Source organism: Anabrus simplex, chromosome 3 (genome assembly GCF_040414725.1).
Source record: "Anabrus simplex isolate iqAnaSimp1 chromosome 3, ASM4041472v1, whole genome shotgun sequence".
Lineage (NCBI taxonomy): Eukaryota > Metazoa > Arthropoda > Insecta > Orthoptera > Tettigoniidae > Anabrus > Anabrus simplex.
The window spans coordinates 391,370,554-391,384,314 of record NC_090267.1 but is presented as its reverse complement, the minus strand read 5'-3'; positions in this window follow the sequence as shown (position 1 = coordinate 391,384,314).

Sequence of the window (13,761 nt, the reverse complement as noted above, 5' to 3'; positions counted from 1 at the left end):
GCTTATTTATTTATTTATTTATTTATTTATTTATTTATTTATTTATTTATTTATTTATTTATTTATTTATTTATTTATTTATTTATTTATTTATTTATTTATTTATTTATTAAATTTTTGAACCAGGCTATCATGTTACGGCCTGAAGTTGTATGTAGAATATTTACGGCCTGATAAGTCTTTTCGAAGTGAAATGGGCTTGAAATATTATTGCTGACATTTTATTTCTTAATTCTGAATGAACTTACAAATCTTGAAGACCAATTCGATGAGAATACAGTGATCATTTAGGGAATGGACTACCAATAGTCGAAGGCATTCTGTAGCCGGACGTGAGTTCAGTAGGAAAATTTGCTGGAAATATTAGGAGTTTTAGGTCCTTGCCCCTTATGTACATGCAACTCTCTAAACAGAAGTGTTGTGCGGCCTTGAACAAGCTTTGTACCCGTTGAAATCTAACCATTACTGCTCATAAATCCGCTCCCTACGAAACAGTATCCACAACCATGAGTTCCAAATCTGTTTCCACCACTAAAGCAGTAGATGTGCTTGGTTGGGGCTCTAAGAGCACATAATTTTCTTCATGATATTCGGCATTTGTAATTTTGGACATTTAGAAATCTGACATGCCACTCTATCCCCCCAAATCCATTTTTGATAGTTCTGAAGCCATATGTTGTCCATATGTCATGATAATTTTTGCGCTTCTTTCCAGCGCAGTTTCTTCAAATGTTCAGTGACTGATATATATACATGACGTTTATTTATTTATTTATTTATTTATTTATTTATTTATTTATTTATTTATTTATTTATTTATTTATTTATTTATTTATTTATTTATTTATTTATTTATTTATTTATTTTATTTTATTTATTTATTTGGTAAATCGCATTTTTCATTTTTACAACTTGATTGTACGTCGGTAGCTCTAAGGATAGTATTCCGTGGTATCCCACTTCCACACCAGGCAAATGCTGGGGCTGTTCGTTAATTAAGCCCACGCCCAATTCCTTCCCACTCCTAGACCTTTCTTATGCCATCGCCGAAATAAGACTTCAGTGCAGGAATATGGGGCACCACTAGTCAAAGCAGGGAACACTCCTTTCCTATACAGAGCGAATACGTAAGGTTGGTAGGTGCACACTGTACGTCGTGCGATTGGCCGTCTATTTCCTGTTGCCCTGTGATGTAAAGCGAATTTTTTAAAATGTTGGACCCTCACAACTCTTGGCAATATGAAAATTATCGGGCAATAATCTATAAAAGCAGTAAGAACACGAGGCTGGTTACGATGTTTCTGTTAGCCGTAAACAAACAAAAAAAACTTCGTTCAACATTATTTGCGAGGTTTGAGGCTGGTGTGAACGCACGATCGAGTTGAGAAGAGAACTTAATGATCTCTGATGCACACAAAATTAAGTAACCTCGTTACAACGTGCGGCTGAGCGAGTCTGCTGGGTTTAACCATACTAAATATGGCCACACACTCTGTCAGTGATTCATTCAGCAGTCCCGCCGATGGCACATTTCAACACTGCGGGACGTGACTTCCCGAAAGTGGTTGTTATGAATAACGTAATTATTGGTTCCCAGTTCCGCTAGCTATAGGAATCAAACATCGCAAATGATAGCGCGTTCTCATGTGCGAGATAAATGAGGTATAATGACCGGACGGGACTGAACCAGATGAGACATCGTTAGCTCGGCTAGCAAAGAGTTCTTGTCTGACTGTGTGAAGAAGTTCCTCTCATTACGACAGACGGCGCCAAGAGTGGGCCTGAGTTGCTGACCCTCCACACAAAATTTCCTGTGACCACTCACTCACTCAAAATAAATAACAATCTACATAAATGCATACCAACACATATCCATTAAAGGCTGTGATGTCTTTCACCTTTGAGCCTGCATGTCTCTATGAATTACCTGAGATTTTGATAGTCATTCTTTATCGCTCGTCTGCCCAGCTCCTTGGCTAAATGTTTTGCATGCTGTCCTTTGGTCCAAAGGGTCCGACGTTCGAATCTCAGCCAGTTCGGGGATTTTAACCTTAATTGGTTCATTCCTCTGACTTGGGCTCTAAGTGTTTTTGATCTCTTTGCCATTAGAAATCAAATTAAGTAGGGCCCCGTCCTCCAAAACATATAGGTCCTCTATAGGCTGTCTACTAGAAAAAGACATGCACCAGGCCTGTCCACCATTATTATTATTATTATTATTATTATTATTATTATTATTATTATTATTATTATTATTATTATTATTATTATTATTATTATTATTATTATCAATATCGCCTGTTTGCATATAAGTAGCAGCATTTCCAGTAGTTTATTCTTTCCTTCCATTTAATGATATCAACCAGAAGTACATGGATTCGATTCCCCGTCAGCAAGGCAAAAAACTTTAGAAAGGAGATATCCATTTCTCGAATGATTCATGGCCGTAGAGTTCACTCAACCTGCATCAGAAATGAGCACAGGGCTAATTCCTGAGGGTGGAGGTGGTCGGGCATAGAGCTTCTTTTTTCTTTGCTACTTGTTAAACGTCGTACTAACCCATCGAAGGTTTTCGGCAACGGAGGGATGGGAAAGGGCTAGGATTGGGAAGGTATCTGCCTTGGCCTTATGTAAGGTACAGCCCCAACATTTTCCTGGTGTCAAAATAGAAAAACACGGAAAACCAGCTTCAGGGCGCCGACGGTGAGATTCGAAATCACTGTTATGAATGAAGCTATGTTTTCCAGTGTTGACTTAGTTAAATGTAACAAAGACTTTTCAGTCTGTCAAACACACAGAAAATACAATGTAAATTATAACACTATAAACATACCTGTAAAATACACACTAACATACAAAGAATGACATGTTTCGTTCTACAAGAACATCCTCAGATTCTATCAAATCACTTAAAAAACAAGCTTATATATGTACAGTATTGTTTACGTAGCGTATACTTGTCAATGTTAGAGAGTTTAGTGATAACATGAAACAGTAATGACAAAAATAAAATACGTATATACAAGTATTAATATAATGAAAACTTACGTATTTATCTAGACTGCCGATGTTAAGTCCGTTGTCACTAAACACTATTTCAGGACTACGTAAACAATACTGTACATATATAAGCTTGTTTTTTAAGTGATTTGATAGAATCTGTGGATGTTCTTGTAGAACGAAACATGTCATTCTTTGTATATTAGTGTGTATTTTACAGGTATGTGTATAGTGTTATAATTTACATTGTATTTGCTGTGTGTTTGACAGACTGAAAAGCCTTTGTTACATTCGAAATAACTATCACCCTCACAGCTGCGCGACCCTAACCGTGCGGCCGACTCCCTCGCTAGGGTATAGAGCTAACCACTCTCTCCCACTTAGTGGAGCGCTGGCCTTCTCAGCTCAAGTTGGCGGGTTGGGTCCTTGTTCAGTCCGGCAGTATATGAATACGCCAGTCTCGTGTCCGTAGATTTACTGGCACCTAATACAACTCCTGCAGGACAAAATTCCGGTGTCTTGTGACTCCAAAAATAGTTAAAATCATCAGTGGATTATATAACTAATAACATTATTATTACTATTATTATTACAACTTTTCCTTTTACAAATTTCTTTATGTCGCACCGACACATATTAGTCTTATGGCGACGATGAGATAGGAAATGGTTAGGAGAGTGACGAAAGCGGCATGGCCTCAATTAAGTTACAGCCCATCATTTGTTTGCTGTGAAAATGGGAAACCACAGAAAGACATCTTCAGGGCTGCCGACAGTGGGGCTCGAACACAGTATCTCCCGAATTCAAGCTCAGAGTCATGCACTTATTACCACTTAGTGCTGTGGTTACGCATACAGTTTTTTTTGCAATTGGCTTTACGTCGCACCGACACAGATAGGTCTTATAGCGACGATGGGACGGGAAAGTGATACAAGTGGGAAGGAAACGGCCGTGGCCTCAATTAATATATAGCCCTGGCATTTTCCTAGTGTGAAAATGGGAAACCACGGAAACTCCAGGTTGTGAGTTTCACAAACGGGAAAAGTCCTCTCAGTTTTAATTACTGCGTTGATGGGGAGAAAGTTCCTTTTGGGAATCGTTGTAAGTACCTAGGTGTTAATATAAGGAAATATCTTCATTGGGGTAATTACATAAATATGATTGTAAATAAAGGGTACAGAACTCTGCACATGATTATGAGGGTATTTAGGGGTTGTAGTAAGGATGTAAAGGAGAGGGCATATCTCTGGTAAGACCCCAACTAGAGTATGGTTCCAGTGTATGGGACCCTCACCAGGATTACTTGCTTCAAGAACTGGAAAAAATCCAAAGAAAAGCAGCTCGATTTGCCCTGGCTGATTTCCGACAAAGGAGTAGCGTTACAAAAATATTGCAAAGTTTTGGCTGGGAAGACTTGGGAGGAAGGAGACGAGCTGTTCGACTAAGTGGTATATTCCGAGCTGTCAGTGGAGAGATGGCTCAGAATAACATTAGTGGACTAATGAGTCTGAGTGGTAAAAGTAGGAAAGATCACAATATGAAGATAAAGTTGGAATTCAAGAGGACAAATTGGGGCAAATATTTGTTTATAGGAAGGGGATTGGAATAACTTACCAAGGGAGATCTTCAATAAATTTCAAATTTCTTTGCAATAATTTAAGAAAAGGCTAGGAAGACAAGAGATAGGGAATATGTCACTTGGGTGACTGCCCTAATGCAGATCAGTATTGGATTGATTGATTGATTGATTGATTGATTGATTGATTGATTGATTGATTGATTGATTGATTGATTGATTGATTGATTGATTGATTGATTGATTGATTGATTGATTGATTGATTGATTGAACGATCTTTAGGGCGGCTACCAACAGTGGGAGAGTAATTCTTTATCTTCCACTTCTCCAAAGGCCATTATGGCCTGTAAGGAAATGCCCTTGCGTAACCTTGATCACTAATAAAACGTGAAGAAATATCTTTAATTTTATGGGCACGTATACTGATGAAGTGATTTTAAAGGTACGTTTTCTGTGATTTTGCAAACACTAACCCGTTAACGACTGGTACAAGAGCTAGTAGATATATTGACATTGATTTCTGTCTTCGTCCAGGAAGTTTAAGGTCGTTTGTTTGCGGACTTGAATCAATACCGTACAATTCTTTTCTTAGCGCCGAAGAAGTTCGTAGAATTGATTATGCAACTCGTGGAGCAGATAAGTGTACAAAGAACACGAGCCACTTCCTTCTCAAACATGTAGCTGTACATATTTCATCAGACCTTGAGACACTATACCTGCATCCTAACACCTGTTGCTTCAGACCGTACACGCCCACGGTAACAGCTGCAGCACGGCAATCTCTGTTCCCATAGCAACTGTCTCGGTGACCAACAGAAAATACCATCTGAGATGGACTTTCGATGCAGATTTTAAATTTAACTACACAAAGTCAATTTATTCTCAAGATGTTTATTGACGGGCTGACGGGTTCAGACAGTAAATTACTGATGCAGAAGAAGTACATATTTATTGAGAGGAATCCTTCCTAACGTACACAAAAATATTTTTTGCAACTTGGTTTAATGTCGCACCGACACAGATAAGTCTTATGGTGACGAAGGAACAGGAAAGGGCTAGGAATGGAAAGGAATCGGTCGTGGGCGTAATTAAGGTACAGCCCCAGCCAACTCGCTCGGTCTGATGATTATCAGTCGTTTTGTTAGTCTCAAAGCTTTGTAGGAGTTGTATAACTCACAGATTAAATTTTACATCCAGTAAAATCAGTGTTTAATTTGAATTTTTTGGTTCAGAGGCTTTCAAATAAACCGTCGAAATATGGTCAATTTCAGGTGTGTCGAACGTGTATCTTTGCGTGACTATGAGCACTTTTTCTCCACAGGAGGAAATTAACAATCTCGTAAGATTCGAATGAGAAAGGAGCGTGCTCTTTTCAATTACTTTCCACTTCTTCCATTTCTTCTTTTTTTGCGAAGTCACTTAACTTCCTTGTCTTAGAATATATCTTTTACACAGGCGACTGTGAGAAGTTTAGCCAACAGTTCACTTATCATAAGTTTATAACTAGTGGAGTGTCCCATAAAACGAGTCTGCTGGTGATCTGAGATGAGTTTTTCTGATACGAGTTTTGCTCCCACTGCTGCGTTATCAAAGACGTGCATCAGTGACTGGACTGTTCTATGTTCCCTTCCTGTTCAAGAGCGGAAGAGAATGTACAGTAGGCGGAAGGGAAAGTGGACACTAATCCACTCTCGCTCTTGGCGGTCTATAACTTGTTCTATTAACTGTACCAAGATCTCCTCGCTTTTCATGTGAACTGATCAAGTAAAATGAAATACTGTAGTCACCAAAGATTCAGTTGAAATATCATAATTTCAATAATTATCGTTCTAGGATAATAATGTTGTTTGGCCTCCAGTAAGACACTGCTGCAGGTCTTTTGAGTTGGCGTCCGTGGGTGATATGCGCGTGGGAGGGTGGGAGACTTAAGAAGAGTGAAATCTAAAATCGATTCCTCGAGCCAGAGAAATAACCAACGAAGATTAAAATCCTTAACCGATCGGGAATCGAACCCGGGACCCACTGGAACAAAGACCAGCATACCATGGAACTAGACCTTCAAGGATTAGGTTACTGACCTGTTCCGATTTTTTACTGCCATTTTTTCTAGGATGAGCAACAAGTATTTTGTCTATAATATAACAGTTATAGGCCATATTCGGGAGATTTTATAATTCACTCGTCGTCGCTTAGCTTTGAATCATATCCATAAGAGGTGATACAATGTGTTCTTCACTTATTTCTTCATTGAGAAAAGAACTCCAGGACTAGAGCAACTGTTGACCGATGTCGGAATCCTACCAGAGGAAAATTGTAAGAAATTTAGTTGTTTGTCCTACAAAACAATTTAATTTTTTGTGATAGATTTAGTTTATCATTTGTTAAGAATTTCGATTTACAAACAAGTTGTACAAGTTGTAGTTAAAAATAATCCCGTCCTGTTCTCTCCCTTTATGTTCTCCTCTGCCCTGTCTTTTTCTTATTTTGCTCCACCCTTCCCTTTTCTGTCCTGTTTCGTTGTGTTCTGTGCTATCATATTCTTTGTATTTCTGTTCTATGCCGTCCAATTCTGTGCGGTTTGGTCAATCCAGTTCTACCCTGTCATATCCTTTTCCATCCTGTCCTGCCCTATCATGTTATCTGCTGTTTTGTTTTATCCTGTTTTGTCTTGTCATATTCTGTCCTTTTCTATCCTGTCCTGCTCTGCGCTGTCATGTTCTGTGCTGTCATATTCCGTTCTGTTTTGTTCTATCCCGTCCTATGCTGTTCTCTCATATCCTCTTCTGTTCTGTCCTCTCCTTAAAAGGCCCGTTCACACTAGACGTGCCGGGCCGTTCCGATCAAGACTGATCAAAAATCGCTTATGTTAAATTCAAAGGATTTGTTCTCACTTCATGTCCCGAGTCGTGCAACGAAGAATCAACTGACCATCTCATCGGTCTCCATCCGATCTGAGACCGGAAGAGCTCGGCTGGGATCATCAATGACCGTCTAGTGAGAACGCGTGTGAAGGGCCAAAGGCGAAGAATCAACAGGATGCCGCTCCTCACTTTTGCGACAACCATGGACGACGAAAGATTGAGTGCGTGCGTATCAAGATAGACCACTTTTTACGTTTACGGGCACCTTCAGGAAATTTTCCAAACACGATCAATTAGTAGCTAAGCAGCAAATCTTCAAATTTATAACAGATGTTGAAGCAAAAAGAGGTCAATCAGACCACAACCTTTCTCTCTGTATAGGCAACATCAACCTCATCCTCCTATTTATTACCATCCCTCTTCAAGAACACCTTCGGCTCACACATTTTCTACATTATCATCAGTAGTATAATAGACGGGTTCGGCGGCCTCCTCCTCCTCCGGCTCTCGGAAGAGGCCTCCTCCTCAGCCAGTGGCCTCCTCCTCCTCCTCAGCCAGTGGCCTCCCAGTGGCCACCTCCTCCTCCTCCTCAGCCAGTGGCCTCCCAGTGGCCTCCTCCACCTCAGCCAGAGGCCTCTTCCAGTGCTGCCAACTTAACCTAACTAGCGCGAGATAAACAAAGCCACGTGCTTTTTGACAGACAACAACGCACCGCTAACCTCAGTACTGCCATCTTGACGGGCCTAAACCTCAGTAGTGCCAACTTAACCTCACAAGCGCGAGGTAAACAAAGCCACGTGCTTTTTGACAGCCACGTGCTTTTTGACAGATTTGTAAACAAAGCCACGTGCTTTTTGACAGCTGTCATCGGCAACAACGCATCGCAAACCTCAGTACTACCATCTTGACGGGCCTAAACCCCAGTAGTGCCAACTTAACCTAACTAGCATGAGGTAAACAAAGCCACGTGTTTTTTGACAGCCACGTGCTTTTTGACAGACAACAACGCATCGCTAACCTCAGTACTGCCATCTTGACGGGCCTAAACCTTAGTGGTACCAACTTAACCTCACTAGCGCGAGGTAAACAAAGCCACGTGCTTTTTGACAGCCACGTGCTTTTGACAGATTTGTAAACAAAGCCACGTGCTTTTTGACAGACAACAACGCATCGCAAACCTCAGTACTGCCATCTTGACGGGAATAAACCTTAGTGGTACCAACTTAACCTCACTAGCTCGAGATAAACAAATCCACGTGCTTTTTGACAGCCACGTGCTTTTTTGATAGCTGTCATCTGCCATCTTTGAGCACAGTGCTGCCCTCTTTAGCTACTTACCTTTGAAATGTGGTGGCGGATAATTTGAAAAAATGCTTTTCGACATGCAGCCATCTTTAATCCAGAGAGAACAGTGCTGCCCTCTATGTGGTGGCGGCAAATTCCACGTGCTCTTGTTTGAAAACATACTCACGTGCTTTTTTGACAGCTGTCATCCGCCATCTTTAATCCAGAGAGAACAGTGCTGCCCTCTATGTGGTGGCGGCAAATTCCACGTGCTCTTGTTTGAAAACATACTCACGTGCTTTTTTGACAGCTGTCATCTGCCATCTTTAATCTATAGAGCACAGTGCTGCCCTCTTTAGCTACTTACCTTTGAAATGTGGTGGCGGCAAATTGAAAAATTCCACGTGCTCTTGTTTGAAAACATACTCACGTGCTTTTTTGACAGCTGTCATCCGCCATCTTTAATCCAGAGAGAACAGTGCTGCCCTCTATGTGGTGGCGGCAAATTCCACGTGCTCTTGTTTGAAAACATACTCACGTGCTTTTTTGACAGCTGTCATCTGCCATCTTTAATCTATAGAGCACAGTGCTGCCCTCTTTAGCTACTTACCTTTGAAATGTGGTGGCGGCAAATTGAAAAATTCCACGTGCTCTTGTTTGAAAACATACTCACGTGCTTTTTTGACAGCTGTCATCCGCCATCTTTAATCCAGAGAGAACAGTGCTGCCCTCTATGTGGTGGCGGCAAATTCCACGTGCTCTTGTTTGAAAACATACTCACGTGCTTTTTTGACAGCTGTCATCTGCCATCTTTAATCTATAGAGCACAGTGCTGCCCTCTTTAGCTACTTACCTTTGAAATGTGGTGGCGGCAAATTGAAAAATTCCACGTGCTCTTGTTTGAAAACATACTCACGTGCTTTTTTGACAGCTGTCATCCGCCATCTTTAATCCAGAGAGAACAGTGCTGCCCTCTATGTGGTGGCGGCAAATTGAAAAATTCCACGTAGAAACAAAGCCATGTGCTTTTTTGACAGCTGTCATCTGCCATCTTTGAGAACAGTGCTGCCCTCTATGTGGTGACGGCAAATTCCACGTAGAAACATACTCACGTGCTTTTTTGACAGCTGTCATCCGCCATCTTTGAGAACAGTGCTGCCCTCTATGTGGTGGCGGCAAATTGAAAAATTCCACGTAGAAACAAAGCTATGTGCTTTTTTGACAGCTGTCATCCACCATCTTTAATCCAGAGAGAACAGTGCTGCCCTCTATATGGTGACGGCAAATTCCACGTGGAAACAAAGCCATGTGCTTTTTTGACAGCTGTCATCCGCCATCTTTAATCACCGTGCTACACTCTATGTGGTGGAGACAAATTCTAAATGCTTTACAAACCCATGTGCTTTTCTGACAGAGCTGTCATCCACCATCTTTAATCACCGTGCTGCCCCGGTGACGGCAAATTCCACGTGCTCTTGTTTGGAAACAAAGCTTTTAATCCAGAGAGAACAGTGCTGCCCCGGCGGCGGTAAATTCCACGTGCTCTTGTTAGTTCGTGATTTAAAATCTAAGCTAGCTGTAAATCCCCGATTCTCGACAGATTCTTAATCCGAGTTGTCAGGAAGGGCAACCAAGAGCTTAGATACTGCTAGTTTTGCATCAGGGAGGGCGACTAGTCTTAAAAACAAATTCTTGCGATTTAAAATCTTAGTCAGGAAGGGCATCCGGCCGTAAAACAATAGTTCGTGATTTAAAATCTAAGAAGTTGATCTAGCTGTAAATCCCCGATTCTCGACAGATTCTTAATCCGAGTTGTCAGGAAGGGCAACCGGTCGTAAAACTATGAGGTTAGATACTGCTAGTTTTGCATCAGGAAGGACAACTCAACACATTCATGCGATTTAAACGCATTTTTATTCCCAAGAGAATCGAACCCGAGACTACCGGGTGAGAGGCATGCATACTGTAGGCTATAGATTTGTCCTACAGTCCTCGAAGTATCGGCACAGTCATTCTGAGCGAGTTGTGTGGAATGCATGTGTTAGCTGAAATTGTATACGTATCTTCCGCCTCGACCTTGAGCGAGGACACTGATAAGCGGCTTGTAACTCGCGAACGTCTTATTATGTGAGTACTATTCAAGCTCTTAAAACACAGTACTAATTAAGGTTGTAAAATATTCTGAAATAGTCCACCTCTGTAGTGCAGTAGTTAGCTGCTACCCTCGGAGGTCCGAGTTCGATTCCTGGCTCTGCCACGGAATGTGTAGCATTTAGCCTATGTAAGTTCCTAACGTAAACTATCATGATTGTACGGAGAGGTTAAAACACACACAGTGCCTACTCCTATCGAAAGAACCTGCACGGTACCGGCATGTAGGCTTCTCCTGGTGAAGGAGCTTGCACATGGTTTAACGCCTCCTATCAACAGCCCTTACTTAATGCTGGCTTTTTTTTCGCACACCCCGCCTCACACCATACGACCGGCTGCCCTTCCTGACTAGGATTTTAAATCGCAGTATACGTGATAAATTTGTTGTAGCGGGTTTTATAACTAGATATCCCGGTACCGATACATAGCCTACTCCTGACTAGAAGAAGCCTGCACAAGGCTTATTGCCTCCATCCGACAAATGAATCAGCATCAAGTCATGTACTCAAAAAATCATTTTCGAAGGAGTCTGCACAAGGTTTAACGTCCCCATCAACAGCCCTTACTTATTGCTAGCTTTTTTGCACACCCCGCCTCACACCATAGTTTTATACGACCGGCTGCCCTTCCTGACTAGGATTTTAAATCGCAGTATACGCGATAAATTTGTTGTAGCGGGTTTTATAACTAGATATCCCGGTACCGATACATAGCCTACTCCTGACTAGAAGAAGCCTGCACAAGGCTTATTGCCTCCATCCGACAAATGAATCACCGTCAAGTCATGTACTCAAAAAATCATTTTTGAAGGAGTCTGCACAAGGTTTAACGTCCCCATCAACAGCCCTTACTTATTGCTAGCTTTTTTTGCACACCCCGCCTCACACCATAGTTTTATACGACCGGCTGCCCTTCCTGACTAGGATTTTAAATCGATATCCCGACATAGCCTACTCCTACCGAAGAAGGCAGCTTAACGCCTCCATCCAACAAATGAATCACCCTCAAACACTCTTCAATCATTCTCGCTACTTCGGAAGATAGCGGGTTCGAACTGGAAGCCGTAAATGCTAGGCGAGGGGCCTGCGCGATCGTCATTACATGATCTAGCTTTAGCTCAATACCTACAGGTAAGGAATACCGCGTATGTACCCTCGAGAAGTCGAGGATCACACGCTAACTTTCCAAGGATCGAACTCTTAAATTCTGACACCTCGGTATCAACAGGAGGTTTGAATACGTCAGCCTGCAGGTAGGAGCTCTTGTTTGCATTCGTTCCGACTGTACCGCAGTTGTCAGCTCAGCGATTATCATATCCGCTTGGTAACAAGCAGAATATTTAGCCGCAGCAGTCTGCGCGAAGTGCTCACAGTTCTCTGTATGCGTTTATTACATGCACACATCTCCCGTCTGCAGTGAATATTATTCTTCAGCCTTTATCTTAAGGTAAGGTAGAACTGTTAATTACCTTTTTTTATTTGCAAAGCAACTTCTACGCTAGACATCTACATTCATATATGTTTGTTCTTTTTTTTTTAGGTACCGTTCGAAAGTACGCAACAATTTTATTCATCCCAGTAACAGCCTGCAGCACGTGCATTTTTTTTAAAGGTATGTTTTCGAACTTTGAGTTGTAAAGATAATTAGGTTAGATGATGTACCCTACACTACATTCATATATGTTTCTTCTTTTTTTTAGGTACGACCAGAATATTATCATTCGAGTTTCAGGCTTGAACGCACGCATTTTATACATCCGAGTAACAGTTTGCAGCGCGAAGATTTTAAGGTATGTCTGACCTCTATTCGTTGAAACTTGGTTTCTTCTAAAACATCGTAACTTTAGTCTATTGATAAATAGTTGTTCTCTTTAATCCTCACGCTATAGACGAGGTGTGTACATAGCTATGTCTGCCCTCAACAGGCTGAAACTTGGTTTCTTCCGTAACTTTAAGCTAATCATAAATAGTTGTTCTCTTTAATCAACATACTATAGACGTGGTATAATTTCAAACACGTACACATAGCTATGTCTGCCCTCAACGGGCTGAAACTTGGTTTCTTCCGAACATCGTAACTTTAGTCTATTGATAAATAGTTGTTCTCTTTAATCTACATACTATAGACGAGGTGCGTACATAGCTATGTCCGTCCTCAACAGGCTTAAACTTGGTTTCTTCCGAACATCGTAACTTTAGTCTATTGATAAATAGTTGTTCTCTTTAATCTACATACTATAGACGTAGTATAATTTCAAACACGCACACATAGCTATGTCTGCCCTCAACAGGTTGAAAGTTGGTTTCTTCCGAACATCGTAACTTTAAGCTAATCACAAATAGTTGTTCTCTTTAATCAACATACTATAGACGTGGTATAATTTCAAACACGCACACGTAGCTATGTCTGTCCTCAACAGGTTGAAACTTGGTTTCTTCCGAACATCGTAACTTTAGTCGTTCTCTTCAATCCTCATGCTATAGGCCTAACTCACAGCCATGTCCAACCTCTATAGGTTGAACATCGCAACTTTAGGCTAATCTCTATTGGTTGTTCTCTTTTCAGAACTTGTTGCATACGCTGTTCACCTAAACACTTTATTCGAAGAAAGAGAAGACACTATGTTCCCATGCGAGCTGTGTAAGGCAATGTTCACAAGACGTGACAACCTTGCACGCCATGTAAAAACAAAACATCATCAGCTATCTGCTTGCGACTATAACCCAACTATGTTCCCCTGCGAACAGTGTAAGGCAACGTTCGTAAGACAGGATAACCTCGCACGTCATATAAAAGCAAAACACCCTAGCATAACATCTGCTTTATGTGATGTTTGCGGGCTGTACTTCGCTAATGTAGAGCAATACCAGGCTCACTTAGCAGAGGTA